Source organism: Geotrypetes seraphini, chromosome 8, assembly GCF_902459505.1.
Source record: "Geotrypetes seraphini chromosome 8, aGeoSer1.1, whole genome shotgun sequence".
In the NCBI taxonomy this organism is placed as follows: Eukaryota; Metazoa; Chordata; class Amphibia; order Gymnophiona; family Dermophiidae; genus Geotrypetes; species Geotrypetes seraphini.
This window is the reverse complement of record NC_047091.1, coordinates 36196764-36211035: the sequence shown is the minus strand read 5'-3', so window position 1 is coordinate 36211035 and position 14272 is coordinate 36196764. Positions and strand designations below refer to the sequence as shown.

Sequence of the window (14272 nt, the reverse complement as noted above, 5' to 3'; positions counted from 1 at the left end):
ATGTGTTTTTTACTAATTCTTTTCCATTATTTCAGGATTGTAAGCTTTAACATAACATAAGCTTTAACATAATAAAAACACAGCATATCATCTTTAAAAGGATATTTATAATATATTATTTTCAGTGGGAGTTGAACTGGGAACATCAGTGTGAATCTTGAAAAAAATGTGACATGCTTGCATGCTAACCTTCATTCTAATCCGCTGTGCTATACAATGAGCCATACAATAATAGCAATTCTGGTTTTATTATACTGTTCCGTATAGACGTCGTTATGGCAGTTAATTCTGCTAGGATAGATACCAGGAGACAACACAAGGTGGACTCACTGCCCTGTCATATTCTTTTTCTTCATTATTACAGGATTGTAAGCTTTAACATAATAAAAACAAAAAAAGTAACACAGTATACCATCTTTAAAAGGATATTTATAATATTTCATTTTCAGTGAGAGGTACTGACTGGGAGTTGAACTGGGAACATCAGTGTAGAAGGGTGTAACTTTAACCTCTGTGCTACATAGGAAGCTGAAGAATAATTGTAAAATTAGCTCCTAAAAGTAGTGTAAAGAATAGCTGTTTGAGCACTGTTTGGGCTTTAGATAGACGTGATTTAGGCTTCAGAAAGATGGTAGTCGGATAGACTCAAGTTCTATGGATTCTATTTAGGCAGCCCTGTAGGTCATCCATTAAGCTTTCTCTGGGAGTCAGATAGACGTTATTTTATAGATGTTTCTCTGAATAGGATGTAAGCAAATTTTGGACGTTTCCAAAGTAATCTTTTAAATACAGTTCAGGCATTTTATTTTGTGATTCAGCTACCACATAAACAGGACACATCCATACAAGCATATTGAATTTAAAACTTACTCATTTCCTGACTAAAGAAGCAATGTTATTAGCTAATTATAGTACATGAAAATCACAGCTTTAGGTTTCTTGCTCCAAATAACACTTTCTTTCGCACTAAACATTGCTTCAATCAGCTCATTCTTCAAAGCAAACAAAGCCCATAACTTCATTTGGCAAAGCTTAAAAACAGAATAAAATGTGGTTTCTAGTTCATTGCAAAGGGAGATGTGCAGTTGCACAATGCTGACTTCATTGTGCGATCATCAAGGTGCACCTGTAAGGTACAATGCCACCATTAAAAGATGGGTTGGGAGTTGAACTCACAACCTCTGGAAGATCAGCACAGAACTTTTACTCATTGAGCTACACTACCTTCCACTCGAGTTTCTCTGACTCCCCTGTCATTTCATAGCTTAGTGATCTGCTAAGGTATCATCTGCTTAGCTATCATATCATAGTTATCTGAGACAAAAGACTGTTAGCTCAATAGCTTAAAGCACTGCTTTTATTGTCCTAAAAGCCAGAATCTCAAGTATGGTTAAATAAATTACATTACATTACATTACTGTCTTATATTCCGCCTGTACCTTTCAGTTCTAAGCGGATTACATCAGAACGATAACTGGACATTTCCAGGAAGAGAAATACAAATTATAATTAAGGCGTAAGGTCTAAAGCAATTTTGATGAGTGGGTTCTAAGAGGGGGAGAGAGGTGGAAAGGAAGGGATTAGGACATTTGGGTGAATTTCTTGAATAGTAGGGTCTTGATTTCTTTGCGGAAAGCCTTGAGGTCAGTTGATGCTGTCAGTAGGTTGGTGATGGAGGGGTCCAATTTAGCTGCATGTGTTGCAAGTAAGTTGTCATACATCTTTTTGCGTTTAGTTCCTTTAAAAGGGGGGAAGGAGAAAGGGGATTGGGTTCTCCTCTGTCTGGTTGAGATGTTCCTGTTTAGACGGTTGTTTAGGTGGGTGGGTGCCGTTCCGTTTAAGGTTTTGAATAACATACAGTATAGTTTGAATTGGATGCGGGCTTGTATTGGAAGCCAGTGTGAGTCTAGGAAGGCGTTGGTGATGTGGTCAAATTTTCCAAGGGAATAGATCATTCTGAGGGCAGTGTTCTGCACAGTCTGTAGTTGTTTTATTAGGTAGGTAGGACAAGAAAGGTAGAGGATATTGCAGTAGTCCAATAGACTTAGGACTAGGTATTGAACTATGAGTCTAAATTGTTCTTTTTCAAAGAATTTTCTGATTTTGCGAAGGTTGTGCATGGTGAAGAAAGCTTTTTGTGTGATTTTGTTGATTTGCACCTGAAGAGTGCAACCTCTGTCTACTGTTACTCCAAGGAGTTTGAGAGTGGGTTGTAGGGGATATTTGGTGGTTTTTATTTCTAGCTCTGTTATAGAAGGGGTTTTGTCCTTTTCAAGCAGTAGAAATTTAGTTTTATCTGGGTTGAGCTTCAGTTTATGTTCTGTCATCCATTTTTCCACTGCTTCTAGAGTTTTTTCCAGGATGCCTGATTTGGTGGGGTCTTGTGTGTCAAAGGGGAGGAGTATGGTGATATCGTCTGCATAGCTGAATGAAGTTACTTTGAGTTTGTCTAACAGGGTACCGAGGGAGGAAATGTAAAGATTGAAGAGCATGGGTGATAGTGGGGAACCTTGGGGTACTCCGCAGGGGTTGGTCCAAGGCTCCGATATAAGATCGTTTGTTTTTACTCTGTATGTTCTTGTTTTAAGGAATCCTTGAAACCAGTTGTATACTTCGCCTGAGATCCCTATTGCTTCTAATATCTGAAGAAGTATGGTGTGGTCGACCAGGTCGAATGCGGCAGAGAGGTCGAGTTGAATTATAGAAACATAGAAACATAGAAATTGACGGCAGAAAAGGGCTATAGCCCATCGAGTCTGCCCATGCCAATGACCCACTCCCTGACTTTTACTCCCCTATTGATCCCATGTGAATATCCCATTTTCTCTTAAAATCTGACACGCTGTTGGCCTCAATCATCTGCTGAGGGAGCTCGTTCCAATGATCGACCACCCTTTCGGTGAAGAAGTACTTTCTAGCATCACCTTGAAATTTCCCTCCCCTGATTTTCAGCGAGTGTCCTCTGGTAATCGAGGGCCCTGTAAGACTGAAGATATCATCTTTCATCTCTATACGTCCCGTGATATACTTAAAGGTCTCAATCATGTCCCCCCTCTCTCTTCAGCATCCTTTTTCCTTTGCTAAGGTGCTGTCTGGCTATATCTAGAAGGGAAGCTAGCAGTGTCTCGGTGCTGTGGTTAGATCTGAACCCCGATTGAGTTGGGTGGAGTAGGTTGTGGGCTTCAAGGTAGTTGGTGAGGTATTTGGCAACCAGACCTTCTATTAGTTTAACATATAATGGAATTGAGGCGATGGGTCTGTAGTTGGAGGGGGTGTCTATTGGTCCTTTGGGATCTTTCAGTATTGGGGTGATTATGATTTCCCCTAGGTCTTGTGGGAATTGGCCTTCCGTGATAGTTGTTTGGATCCATTGCAAGAGGCAAGCTCTAAATTTGGGGGATGCGTTTGTCAGTAGATATGACATGACAGTAAATGTGACATGGAGTCAAATACTGCTGTTTATATCAATTGCAAACTCCTCATTTGGAATTTTTTGCTTCTAGTATTGCTAATGTGCTGTTTGAGATGAAAATTAGATTTGATTGGTCTGTAACTTGTAATTTTTATTAAAATGAGTATTGTGTCAGCTGAAGTGCATGAGGGAGTTGAACCCACACCAGGCTCACATGCTAACCTTCATTCAAACTGCTGTGCTAAACAATGAGCCATAAAATAATAGCAATTCAGGTTTGATTATACTGTTCCGTATAGACGTCATTATGACATGCTTGCGGCTCCGTAGTGGAGCATCCAAAGCAGGTCTAAATGGCTGTCAGGCTAAAAAACTTCTCCCCTGACTAAAGGAAGCCATTTCTGGTTCACCAAGTTAAGGCACCTTGTTGCACTTGTTCATCCTCTCCAGCTCTCATATAATGCCATTTTCTCAAATATTCTATTTGCAGGCTGTGAGGCAGGAGACATGCCAGCCCATGCCTCCCCCCCGAAACATAGCATAGCTACCCTGTTTGAACCCCCTAAGAGCCACCCCACTTCTCTCCTTTGCAGCCTGGGCCTCATGGAACACTAAATAAGACAAAAGTCAATGTGACAAAGTAGCTGAAGTGGTGCTTATTAAGGAAACACTAATGCTCGGATGCTACTCAGTGTATCTGAATAGGCCCTGGCCTTTCTATTGTAAATAAGCACAAAATCAAAAATGGTTTAAGATTTTTATTGTAGAACGTGTAGAATCATTGTACAGTCCAGGAAAGCAGCATACAAGTGTAACATCAGGCAACTGCAGTTCGATGAGATGGATGACAGGTATGCAGAGTAAGCCACGCCTAGGTCTAACTGTGGTTGAATTGTTAAGGTCCCATAATCTTCTCCTGGTAGGAGAAGGCAGGCTGTAGAAAAAGGAAGATGGATTGCAACAAATTAAGAGTATATTGGTGAGTTTTAGGCTCTCTTTTACAAAAGTGTACTAAATCAACGCTTGCACTAACTGCTAACGCGTCCATAGGTTAACATGCAGGTGTTAACATTTAGCACACGCTAACGGCGCCCTAAAGGGCAACATGTTTAGCGCGTGGTAAATGTTAACGCCTGCATGTTATCCTATGGACACATTAGCAGTTAGCACATGCGTTGATTTAGCACACCTTTGTAAAAGAGAGCCTAAACTCACCAATATACTGTTCTCTCAGAAAATAATCAAGAAGTACACCCTTGTGAAGGAAAAAAGTGTGAAACATGTTAGCATTGTGAAATGTATTTAATTCATCACAAGGGCTATTCAGGGAAGAGGTATAGTTATTACATTGCAGATAGTAAGCAAAATTTGCAGTCAAGTAAAGGATATCTAGCGTATTTGAGCTGCTGGCAATAACTCTTTGCTCAGGTGCAAACTGGTGTGCTGAACCCAGATTTAACAGACCTGCTCTGGCCTCTGGGAAACACAAGGGGAGTCATTAGCCACTCTGGGGACCTGAAATCAGGAGAAAAGGGGGAAAATGTTAGAAAGACATCTGTGGCAAAAGTAAAAAGCAGAAGTTGTAGGAGAATATGTCACAAAACAGTCTGAAATAACACCTAGAATGAACATAAGCACAAACACTGTTGGATTCCTAAAAAGAAGAGGCAGCTGCATCTGAACCCTTTTTATAATAAGGATGCCTAATAATTACCACCAAAACTGATTAGTATTTTGAGCTGCCTCTATATGACTCTAAAAATAATTACCTTATAGTTCAATGAGTAAAAGCACTGCTTCCATCTTCCCAACATCATAGGGAAAAAGAACCCGATGTTCAGCTAAAAAATGGGGGGATCAGTGCTAGGGGAAGTACCCTTGAAAAAGACCTGGGTGTGCTGGTGGACACAATGAAATCAACAGCGCAATGTGCAGCAGCCTCAAAGAAAGCAAACCGAATGTTGGGTATTATTAAGAAGGGTATTACAACAAGGATGAAGGAAGTCATCCTGCCGCTGTATGCAATGCAATGGTGCGCCCACATCTGGAATACTGTGTCCAGTATTGGTCACCGCACCTCAAGAAAGATATGGCGATACTTGAGAGGGTTCAGAGAAGAGCGACAAAAATGATAAAAGGTATGGAAAACCTTTCATACGCAGACAGGTTAGAAAGGCTGGGGCTCTTCTCCCTGGAAAAGCGGAGACTCAGAGGAGACATGATAGAGACCTTCAATATCATGAAGGGCATAGAGAAGGTAGAAAGGGACAGATTCTTTAGCCTACTGGGAACCACTAGAACAAGGGGGCACTCAGAAAAATTGAAAGGGGACAGGTTTAGAGCCAATGCTAGGAAATTCTTTTTCACTCAGAGGGTGGTGGACACCTGGAATGCGCTTCCGGAGGTTGTGATAGGACAGAGTATACTACCGGGTTTCAAGGAAGGATTGGATAAGTTCCTGAAAGATAAGGGGATTGAGGGATACAGATAGAGGTAGAGATAGGCTATGATAGGGCATAGACAGAAGGACAGGGGGGCTTAAATGATTTAAGCAAGGATCAGCTTACAGGTCATGGACCTGATGGGCCGCCGTGGGAGCGGGCTGCTGGGTGCGATGGACCTCTGGTCTAACCCAATGGAGGCAACTTCTTGTACGGTTAACACATATTCATGTAACTTGTATATTCATTTTCCTGGCGCCAGAGTTTCAAATAGCATGGGTGTTTTTTCAGCAAACACACCTGAAATCGATTTTTATCATCACTAATTCTCAGACATGCTAATGGCCTTGTGGAATGGAGAGAGTTGTGGCAGATATCAGGGGGACAAAAAGTTAAAGGAGAATCACCATAAGCAATAACACAGAATGGGAGTCCAAAAGAAGAAATCAGTTCTGCCTGAGCTTTTTTCTAATAAAGACACCTAAGTAGCTAGCAATATATTATTCTCACCTGGATCTGGCATCTGAGCTGCTAGCAAGGAGTTCCTTGCATAGGTGCAGCATATTCACCTGGAAAGATGAAAAAGGTTAGAAAGACATCAATTGTAAATTACTATACTGCTAATGGTCCTGTGAAATGGAGAGAGTTGTGGTAGATATAGGAAAGAAAAAGTTAAAAGATAATCAGGAAAGGCAAGGTCTCAGAAATCAGCTTAAGCAATAACACAGAATGGAAGTCCTAAAAGAGAAAACTCTGCTCTGATGGACCTTCTTAAGAACATAAGAACATAAGCAGTGCCTCCGCCGGGTCAGACCATAGGTCCATCCTGCCCAGCAGTCCGCTCCCGCGGCGGCCCAAACAGGTCACGACCTGTCTGAATCACCAGAAGGGGCCCCCTTGCCACCTTGGTTTCTCATTGAAGTCCTATCTTCCCATCAAAGTCCTAACCCCCGGTCTTGAACATGCACGACCTGGTTGGCTTTCTATACTTATTACCTGGTTAGCTTTCTATACTTGTGTTACATCCCAGCACCTCTCTCAGTATCCCACGATCCCTTTATCCCTCAGGAATCCATCCAATCCCTGTTTGAATCCCTGTACCTGTACCATACTCTGCCTGATCACTTCCTCCGGTAGCGCATTCCAAGTGTCCATGACCCTTTGGGTGAAGAAAAATTTCCTTGCATTTGTTTTGAACCTATCTCCCTTCAGTTTCTCCGAATGCCCCCTCGTACCTGTTATCCCCCTCAGTCTGAAGAATCTGTCTCTATCCACCCTCTCTATGCCCCTCATGATCTTGAAGGTCTCTATCATATCTCCCCTGAGCCTCCTTTTTTCCAGAGAGAAGAGCCCCAGCCTATCCAACCTCTCGGCGTATGGGCAGTGTTCCAGCCCTCTTACCAGTTTCGTTGCTCTCCTTTGGACTCTCTCAAGTACCGCCATGTCCTTCTTGAGATGCGGCGACCAATACTGAACGCAGTATTCCAGATGCGGACGCATCATCGCTCGATACAATGGCATAATGACTTCCCGTGTCCTGGTTGTTATGCCCCTCTTTATGATGCCCAGCATCCTGTTGGCTTTTTTCGAGGCTGCTGCGCACTGTGCAGATGGCTTCAGTGATGCATCCACCAGCACACCCAAGTCTCTCTCAAGTCTGCTGTCTCCCAACAATGCCCCCCCCCCAATTTGTAGTTGAACAACGGGTTCTTTTTCCCTATATGCATGACCTTGCATTTTTCCACGTTAAAGCGCATTTGCCATTTGTTTGCCCAGTCTTCCAGCTTGTCCAGGTCCCTTTGCAGGTCCTCACACTCCTCCCTGGACCTAACTCTGCCGCACAGTTTGGTATCGTCTGCAAATTTTATAACCTCGCACTTTGCCTCCTTTTCCAGGTCATTGATAAATATGTTGAAGAGTAACGGCCCCAGCACCGATCCCTGTGGCACACCACTCGTGACTCCCCACCAGTCAGAATATGGGCCCTTTACTCCGACCCTCTGCAGTCTACCCGACAACCAGTGCTTGATCCATCTGTGCACATCCTCTCCCACCCCGTGGTTCCACAGCTTCCTAAGCAGCCTTTCATGTGGCACCTTGTCGAAAGCCTTTTGAAAATCGAGGTAAATGATGTCTATGGGTTCCCCATTGTCCACCCGACTGCTTATTCCCTCAAAGAAGTATAGAAGGTTCGTTAGGCACGACCTTCCCTTACAGAATCCGTGCTGGCTTGTTCTCAGTAGGCCATTCCTCTCGATGTGCTCGCAAATGCCGTCTTTGATCATAGCTTCCACCATCTTCCCTATAATTGAAGTCAGGCTCACCGGCCTGTAGTTCCCGGGGTCACCCCTCGATTCCTTCTTGAAGATAGGTGTGACATTCGCCAATTTCCAGTCCTCTGGTACTTCTCCAGTTTTCAAGGATAGGTTGCAAACATGCTGGATTGTGCCCGCTATTTCTTGTCTTAGTTCCTTCAGAACCCTTGGGTGGATCCCGTCCGGGCCCGGTGATTTGCCGCATTTTAACCTGTCTATCTGTTTGAGGACATCCTCCTTACTTACCTCTATGTGCTTCAATTTTTTGGCCTGTTCCCCACTCATGAGCTCCTCTGAGTCCGGTATATTAGATGTGTCTTCGCTCGTGAAAACCGACGAGAAGAACGTGTTCAACCTCTCAGCTACCTCTTTATCCTCCATAATCACTCCCTTCCTATCCCCATCGTCCAACGGCCCCACCTCCTCTCTCGCTGGTCGCTTCCCCTTTACGTAACTGAAGAATGCCTTGAAGTTTTTCGCCTCCCTGGCCAGCCCCTCTTCGTATTCCCCTTTTGCTTTTCTAACCTCCCGGTGGCATTCCTTTTGGCATTTCCTGTGCGCCTGGTGATTTTCCTCCGTTGGGTCCTTTTTCCATCTCCGGAAGGATACTTTTTTGTCATTAATTGCCCTCTTTACTTCAGTTGACATCCAAACCGGGTCCTTTGACCGCTTGTTCTTGCAGCCTTTCCTGAAACTGGGGACGTAGAAACATAGAAAGATGATGGCAGAAAAGGGCTACAGCCCACCAAGTCTGCCCACTCTACTGACCCACCCCCTTACTAGGCCTCTGTAGGGATCCCACATAGATGTCCCATTTATTCTTAAAGTCAAGCACGCTAGTGGCCTTGGTCACCTGCTCCGGAAGCTTGTTCCAGCGACCCACCACTCTTTCCGTGAAAAAGTACTTCCTGGCATCACCCTTAAATTTCCCTCCTCTGAGTTTGAGCGGATGCCCTCTAGTGGCCGAGGGTCCCCTGAGTAGGAAGATGTCATCTTCCACCTCGACACGACCTGTGATGTACTTAAATGTCTCTATCATGTCCCCTCTCTCCCTGCGTTCCTCCAGAGTGTAGAGCTGCAATTTGTTCAGTCTCTCTTCGTACGAGAGACCCTTGAGCCCCGAGATATTTCTAGTGGCCATCCGCTGAACCGACTCGACTCTAAGCACATCTTTGCGGTAATGTGGCCTCCAGACTGCCCACAGTACTCCAGATGAGGTCTCACCATGGTTCTGTACAGTGGCATTACGACCTCAGGTTTCCTGCTGACGAAGCTTCTATTGATACATCCCATCATTTGTCTTGCCTTGGATGATGCTTTTTCTACCTGATTTGCAGCCTTCATGTCTGCACTGATGATCACTCCCAAGTCTCGTTCTATTGTCGTCCTAGCTAATGTTTCTCCATTTAAGGTGTAAGTTTTGCACGGATTCCTGCTACCAAGGTGCATGACCTTACATTTCTTAGCGTTGAAGCCTAACTGCCATGTCGAGGACCACCTCTCCAACGCAAGTAGGTCCTGCGTCATATAATCCTGCACATTACTTTCCCTTACTGTATTACATATTTTGGCGTCATCGGCGAATAATGTTACTTTACCCTGAAGCCCTCGTGTCAAGTCCCTTATGAATATGTTAAAAAGCAGTGGACCCAGGACTGAGCCCTGCGGCACTCCGCTGGTCACTTCCGATGTTTCGGAGAAGGTGCCGTTGACTACCACCCTCTGAAGTCTACCACTCAGCCAATCATTGACACTCAGTGTCTCACCTAACCCCATTGATTTCATCTTGTTTAGAAGCCTACGGTGTGGGACAATGTCAAAAACCTTACTAAAATCCAAGTACACTACGTCCAGAGACTCCCCGGAGTCCAAATTCCTTGTTACCCAATCAAAGAAATCGATGAGATTGGATTGGCATGACCTGCCCCTAGTGAATCCATGTTGATTGGGATCCCTCAGATTCCCCTCCTCCAAGATCATGTCCAGCTTGCGTTTAAGTAGTGTTTCCATGAGTTTACACACTATCGATGTGAGACTTACCGGTCTGTAATTCGCAGCCTCTGTTCTGCTACCCTTTTTGTGCAGAGGAACGACGTTGGCTGTTTTCCAGTCTAGGGGGACTCTCCCCGTACGTAGGGAGAGATTGAAGAGCATGGCTAGTGGTTCCGCCAGGACACCGCACAGCTCTCTGAGCACTCTTGGGTGTAATTTGTCTGGTCCCATGGCTTTGCTCACCTTGAGACTTGCCAGTTCGCTGTAAACGTCAGCTGGTGTGAACTCGAAATTCTGAAATGGGTCTTCCGTGGTTGGGTTTGCTTCCAGCTGAGGTCCGTGTCCAGGTGCCTCACAGGTAAAGACTGAGCAGAAGTATTCATTCAGTAGTTTGGCTTTGTCGGAGTCTGCTTCTACATAATTTCCATCCAGTGTTCTAAGGCGTACTATTCCGCTGGTGTTCTTTTTCCTATCACTAATATATCTGAAGAAGGATTTGTCCCCTTTCTTGATGTTCTTTGCTAGATTTTCTTCCACTCTGAGTTTGGCCTCCCTAACTGCTGTTTTTACCGCTGCAGACTTGATCCTGTATTTAATGTCAGCTTCTCCTTCCCCCGTGCGTTTGTGCTTCCTGCAGGGTGTCCCTGAATAGGGTCCAGGCGCTTCCTACAGTCTCCATCCTAAAGATGTTTCTGAGCTTCTTCCCCACCATTTCCCTCATAGCAACATAGTTCCCTTTCCTGAAGTTGAGCGCAGTTGTTGCGGTCCTCCTTACTATGGGTGTCCCCCTTTCTAATGTGAATCTGATCGCGTTGTGATCACTGTTGCCTAGTGGTCCTCCCACTTCTACCCCTCTTGCAGGCCCCCCTAATCCGTTTAGGATGAGGTCAAGAGTAGCACCCCCTCGCGTCGGTTCCTTGACTAGTTGCTTCATGAAGCAGTCCCTCACAGCCTCTACAAATCTTGTTTCCCTAGTGCAGTTGGAGTGACCCGTACTCCAGTCTATCCCCGGGTAGTTGAAGTCCCCCATCACTGTTACACTTCCAGTCCTGCATTCCTGTCTCAGTTCAGTTTCCAAGTTGTGTCCGACTCCTTCTGGCGTACCAGGTGGGCGATAGTACAGCCCCAGTTTTATGTCTGCACCCTTGTTTCTCGGCAATTTGACCCATAGCGATTCCAGCCCCTCTGCCTTCGTTGCCATATCCATCCCGACCGAGTAGATAGAGTCCTTTATATATAATGCTATGCCTCCCCCCTTCTTGTGGGTCCTGTCCCTCCTGTAGAGCTTGTACCCCGGCAGCGCCACATCCAATTGATTTTCCTCTGTCCACCAGGTTTCTGTAATTCCAATTATATCCAGGTCCTCCCCCTTGGCCACGACTTCTAGTTCACCCATCTTGGCCATGAGGCTTCTTGCATTTGCGTATAAGCACTGCAGGTCCCGTCGTTTTTTCCCCACCTCTGCATTTACCTGGGCCGCCTCTCCTTGAGTTTCGGGCAGTTCTCCCGTTCCCTGTGCTTCTGCTTTGCCCTCAGCCTGTACCCTCGTAACTTTCAGCTTCCCCACATTCCCGCCACCCCACTTCCCCGCTTTTCCTCTGGGTTTTCTAGCCCTACCGGCCCCCTCCTGAGCTATCATCCCTTGAGCATCTGTTCTTATACTAAGTACGCCTACGTAGCGTCTGTTAGGACTTCCCACCGGAAACCTTCAAACTTATTGGGCGTGCTTTGAGTGTGGTTTGGCCAAACATACCTGTACTGACTTTTAATCATTTCCTTCACTTCTCAAAGCTTTGACAAGAAGCCATTTGTTATCTGCTTAGTCTGTAGAGGCTCCTGTTAGCAAATTCTAAAAGGAATTCCCTCTGTAGCTCTATGCTTCAAAGCACTGCTTTTATCTTCCAAACGTCAGGGGTTCAAGTCTTGAGTATGGTTAGCAAAAATGTAATATTCATTTTTCTACCAGAAAACCTTCAAACTGGGCGTTCTTTGGCTATTCCTTTGCTTAAACATATTTGGGTTGAGCTTTAAAATGATCTGCAGCAATTCTCAGATGTCTAAAGCAGCCTGTTCTCTCATCCTAAACCCCCTCCCCCACCCCAACACACACTCCTCAGGCATGAAACCACACCCCCAATTCTAAAGCCAAGCTGAATTTACCAATAGTAATATCTCTAGGATACATCTCAAAACATGTACCTTTCTTCAACACCTATCCAAGCCCTCTGAAGTTTTAGTAAACTCTTATACCTGTTGCCCTGTGCACATATTACATAAAAAGAAATACATTCCTACCACAATGGCTTGTAGTTGAGAGCAAATGAATGTATCTGATGCATAATGTTGACCTCATTGTGAGATCATCAAGATGCACCAAAATTGAACGTGTTTTGGGGTATCCAATCATCATTTGCATTTGACCTTCAGAGGATGGGAGAGGTGCCATTAATTGTTGAGCTACAGCCACTTCCTTTGAGTTAGGGGTTTCTTTCCATGAGAGCTTAGGACAGGGGTAGGGAACTCTGGTCCTCGAGAGCCGTATTCCAGTCGGGTTTTCAGGATTTCCCCAATGAATATGTATTGAAAGCTGTGCATGCAAATAGATCTCATGCATATTCATTGGGGAAATCCTGAAAACACGACTGGAATACGGCTCTCGAAGACCGGAGTTCCCTACTCCTGGCTTAGGATATCCTAGCCATGGCAAGATCAAAATAAATGTGCCTGCAAACTGCACAGTGCTGATGAAAAACAGAAAAGACCACCATGTATACTCCTATGAGAGCTAATAGAAAGTTGTTAGGAAGCTGTTAAAATGAGTGAAGGTGAGTGGGATTTGAACTGGTGAGCTTGAGAAGATGGACAAGGTGCAACAAGGTACCTTAACTTGGTGAGCTACAAATGGCTGCTTTCTGTCAGGAGAGAGGTTTCCTACCATGACAGCTTAGGATGTCCTAGCCATGTGAAGATTAAAATAAGTTTGCCTACAAAGGGAAATGTGCTGATAAAAAAACGGTAAAGTCCACCATCTAGACTCTCTTATGAGAGCTAATCGGAAGCTGTTAGGAAGTTGTTAAAATGAGTGAAGGTGACGGTGGGATTTGAACCAGTGAGCTGGAGTGGATAGAGGAGGTTCATTAACTTGGTGAGCTAGAAATGCTTTATTTGTGATGACTGTGATATCATTCCTAAGCAGATGATACATAGGCAGGTCAGTAAGCTATGATATGACAGGGCAGTGAGATCCACCTGATTAGAAGCTGGTGTAGCTCAATGTGTTAAAATCCTGTGCTGATCTTGCAGAGGTTGTGATTTCAACACCCAGCGCATCTTTTAATTGAGGCATTCTACCTTGCAGGTGCACCTTGATGATCTCACAATGAGGTTAACATTGTACAGCTGCATACCTCCATTTGCAATGAAAGAAAATGCATGTTAAGATCTGTATCTGGTTTTTCTATTTTTAAGCTTTGAGAAATGAAGTAATGTTCTTTCTTTGCTTTCAAGAAAGAGCTGATTGCAGCACTGGTTGGTGAGAAAAAAAAGGGGTTCTTTTTAAGCAGGAAATCCAAAGGTGTGTGTTTCTCATGTGCTGTAATTAGTAAATCATATTGCTGTTTGGGCAGAAAAGTACTATGTTTTGTATGCAATGTTTGTATTGATGTGCCCTATTGATATGGTGGCTTATTAAATCTATAAGGAGGGAAAAAAAAACATTCCTGACCTCTATGTAGAAAATATCATTTCTGAAGCCCATAGAAAGTCGCATTCAGCCCAAGCAGAAACCACACTTAGATCAGCTTTTCATTCGCCTACAATTTTTGCGGTTTAGACGCGCTCTGCTGCCCAACTAGCACCTTCCTTGAGCCTACCCTAACCATGCCCAGGTTATGCCCACGTCTACATACTTAGACGCGACTTTTCTTGAGAACGCCTACAAATATGGAGACGCGTCCGAAAACTCGCGTCTACCTTTTAAGCACGCCTAGCTAGCACTTACCTCCATCTAAGTCCCAATTAACGCTTGTTAAGACCCTTAAATCACTCATTAACCACTTAAATCGGATGTCTAAACAGTGGGCGCCACTTAGGTGCCATTAAGCGCACTTTGC

General features: G+C 44.4%; 1 protein-coding gene across 3 annotated transcripts in view; it reads left to right on the top strand.

The window, feature by feature from the left end:
- PPP1R37 (protein phosphatase 1 regulatory subunit 37) overlaps positions 1-14272 on the top strand; it is a 712503-nt gene that overhangs the window by 553202 nt on the left and 145029 nt on the right. The window lies entirely within an intron of this gene.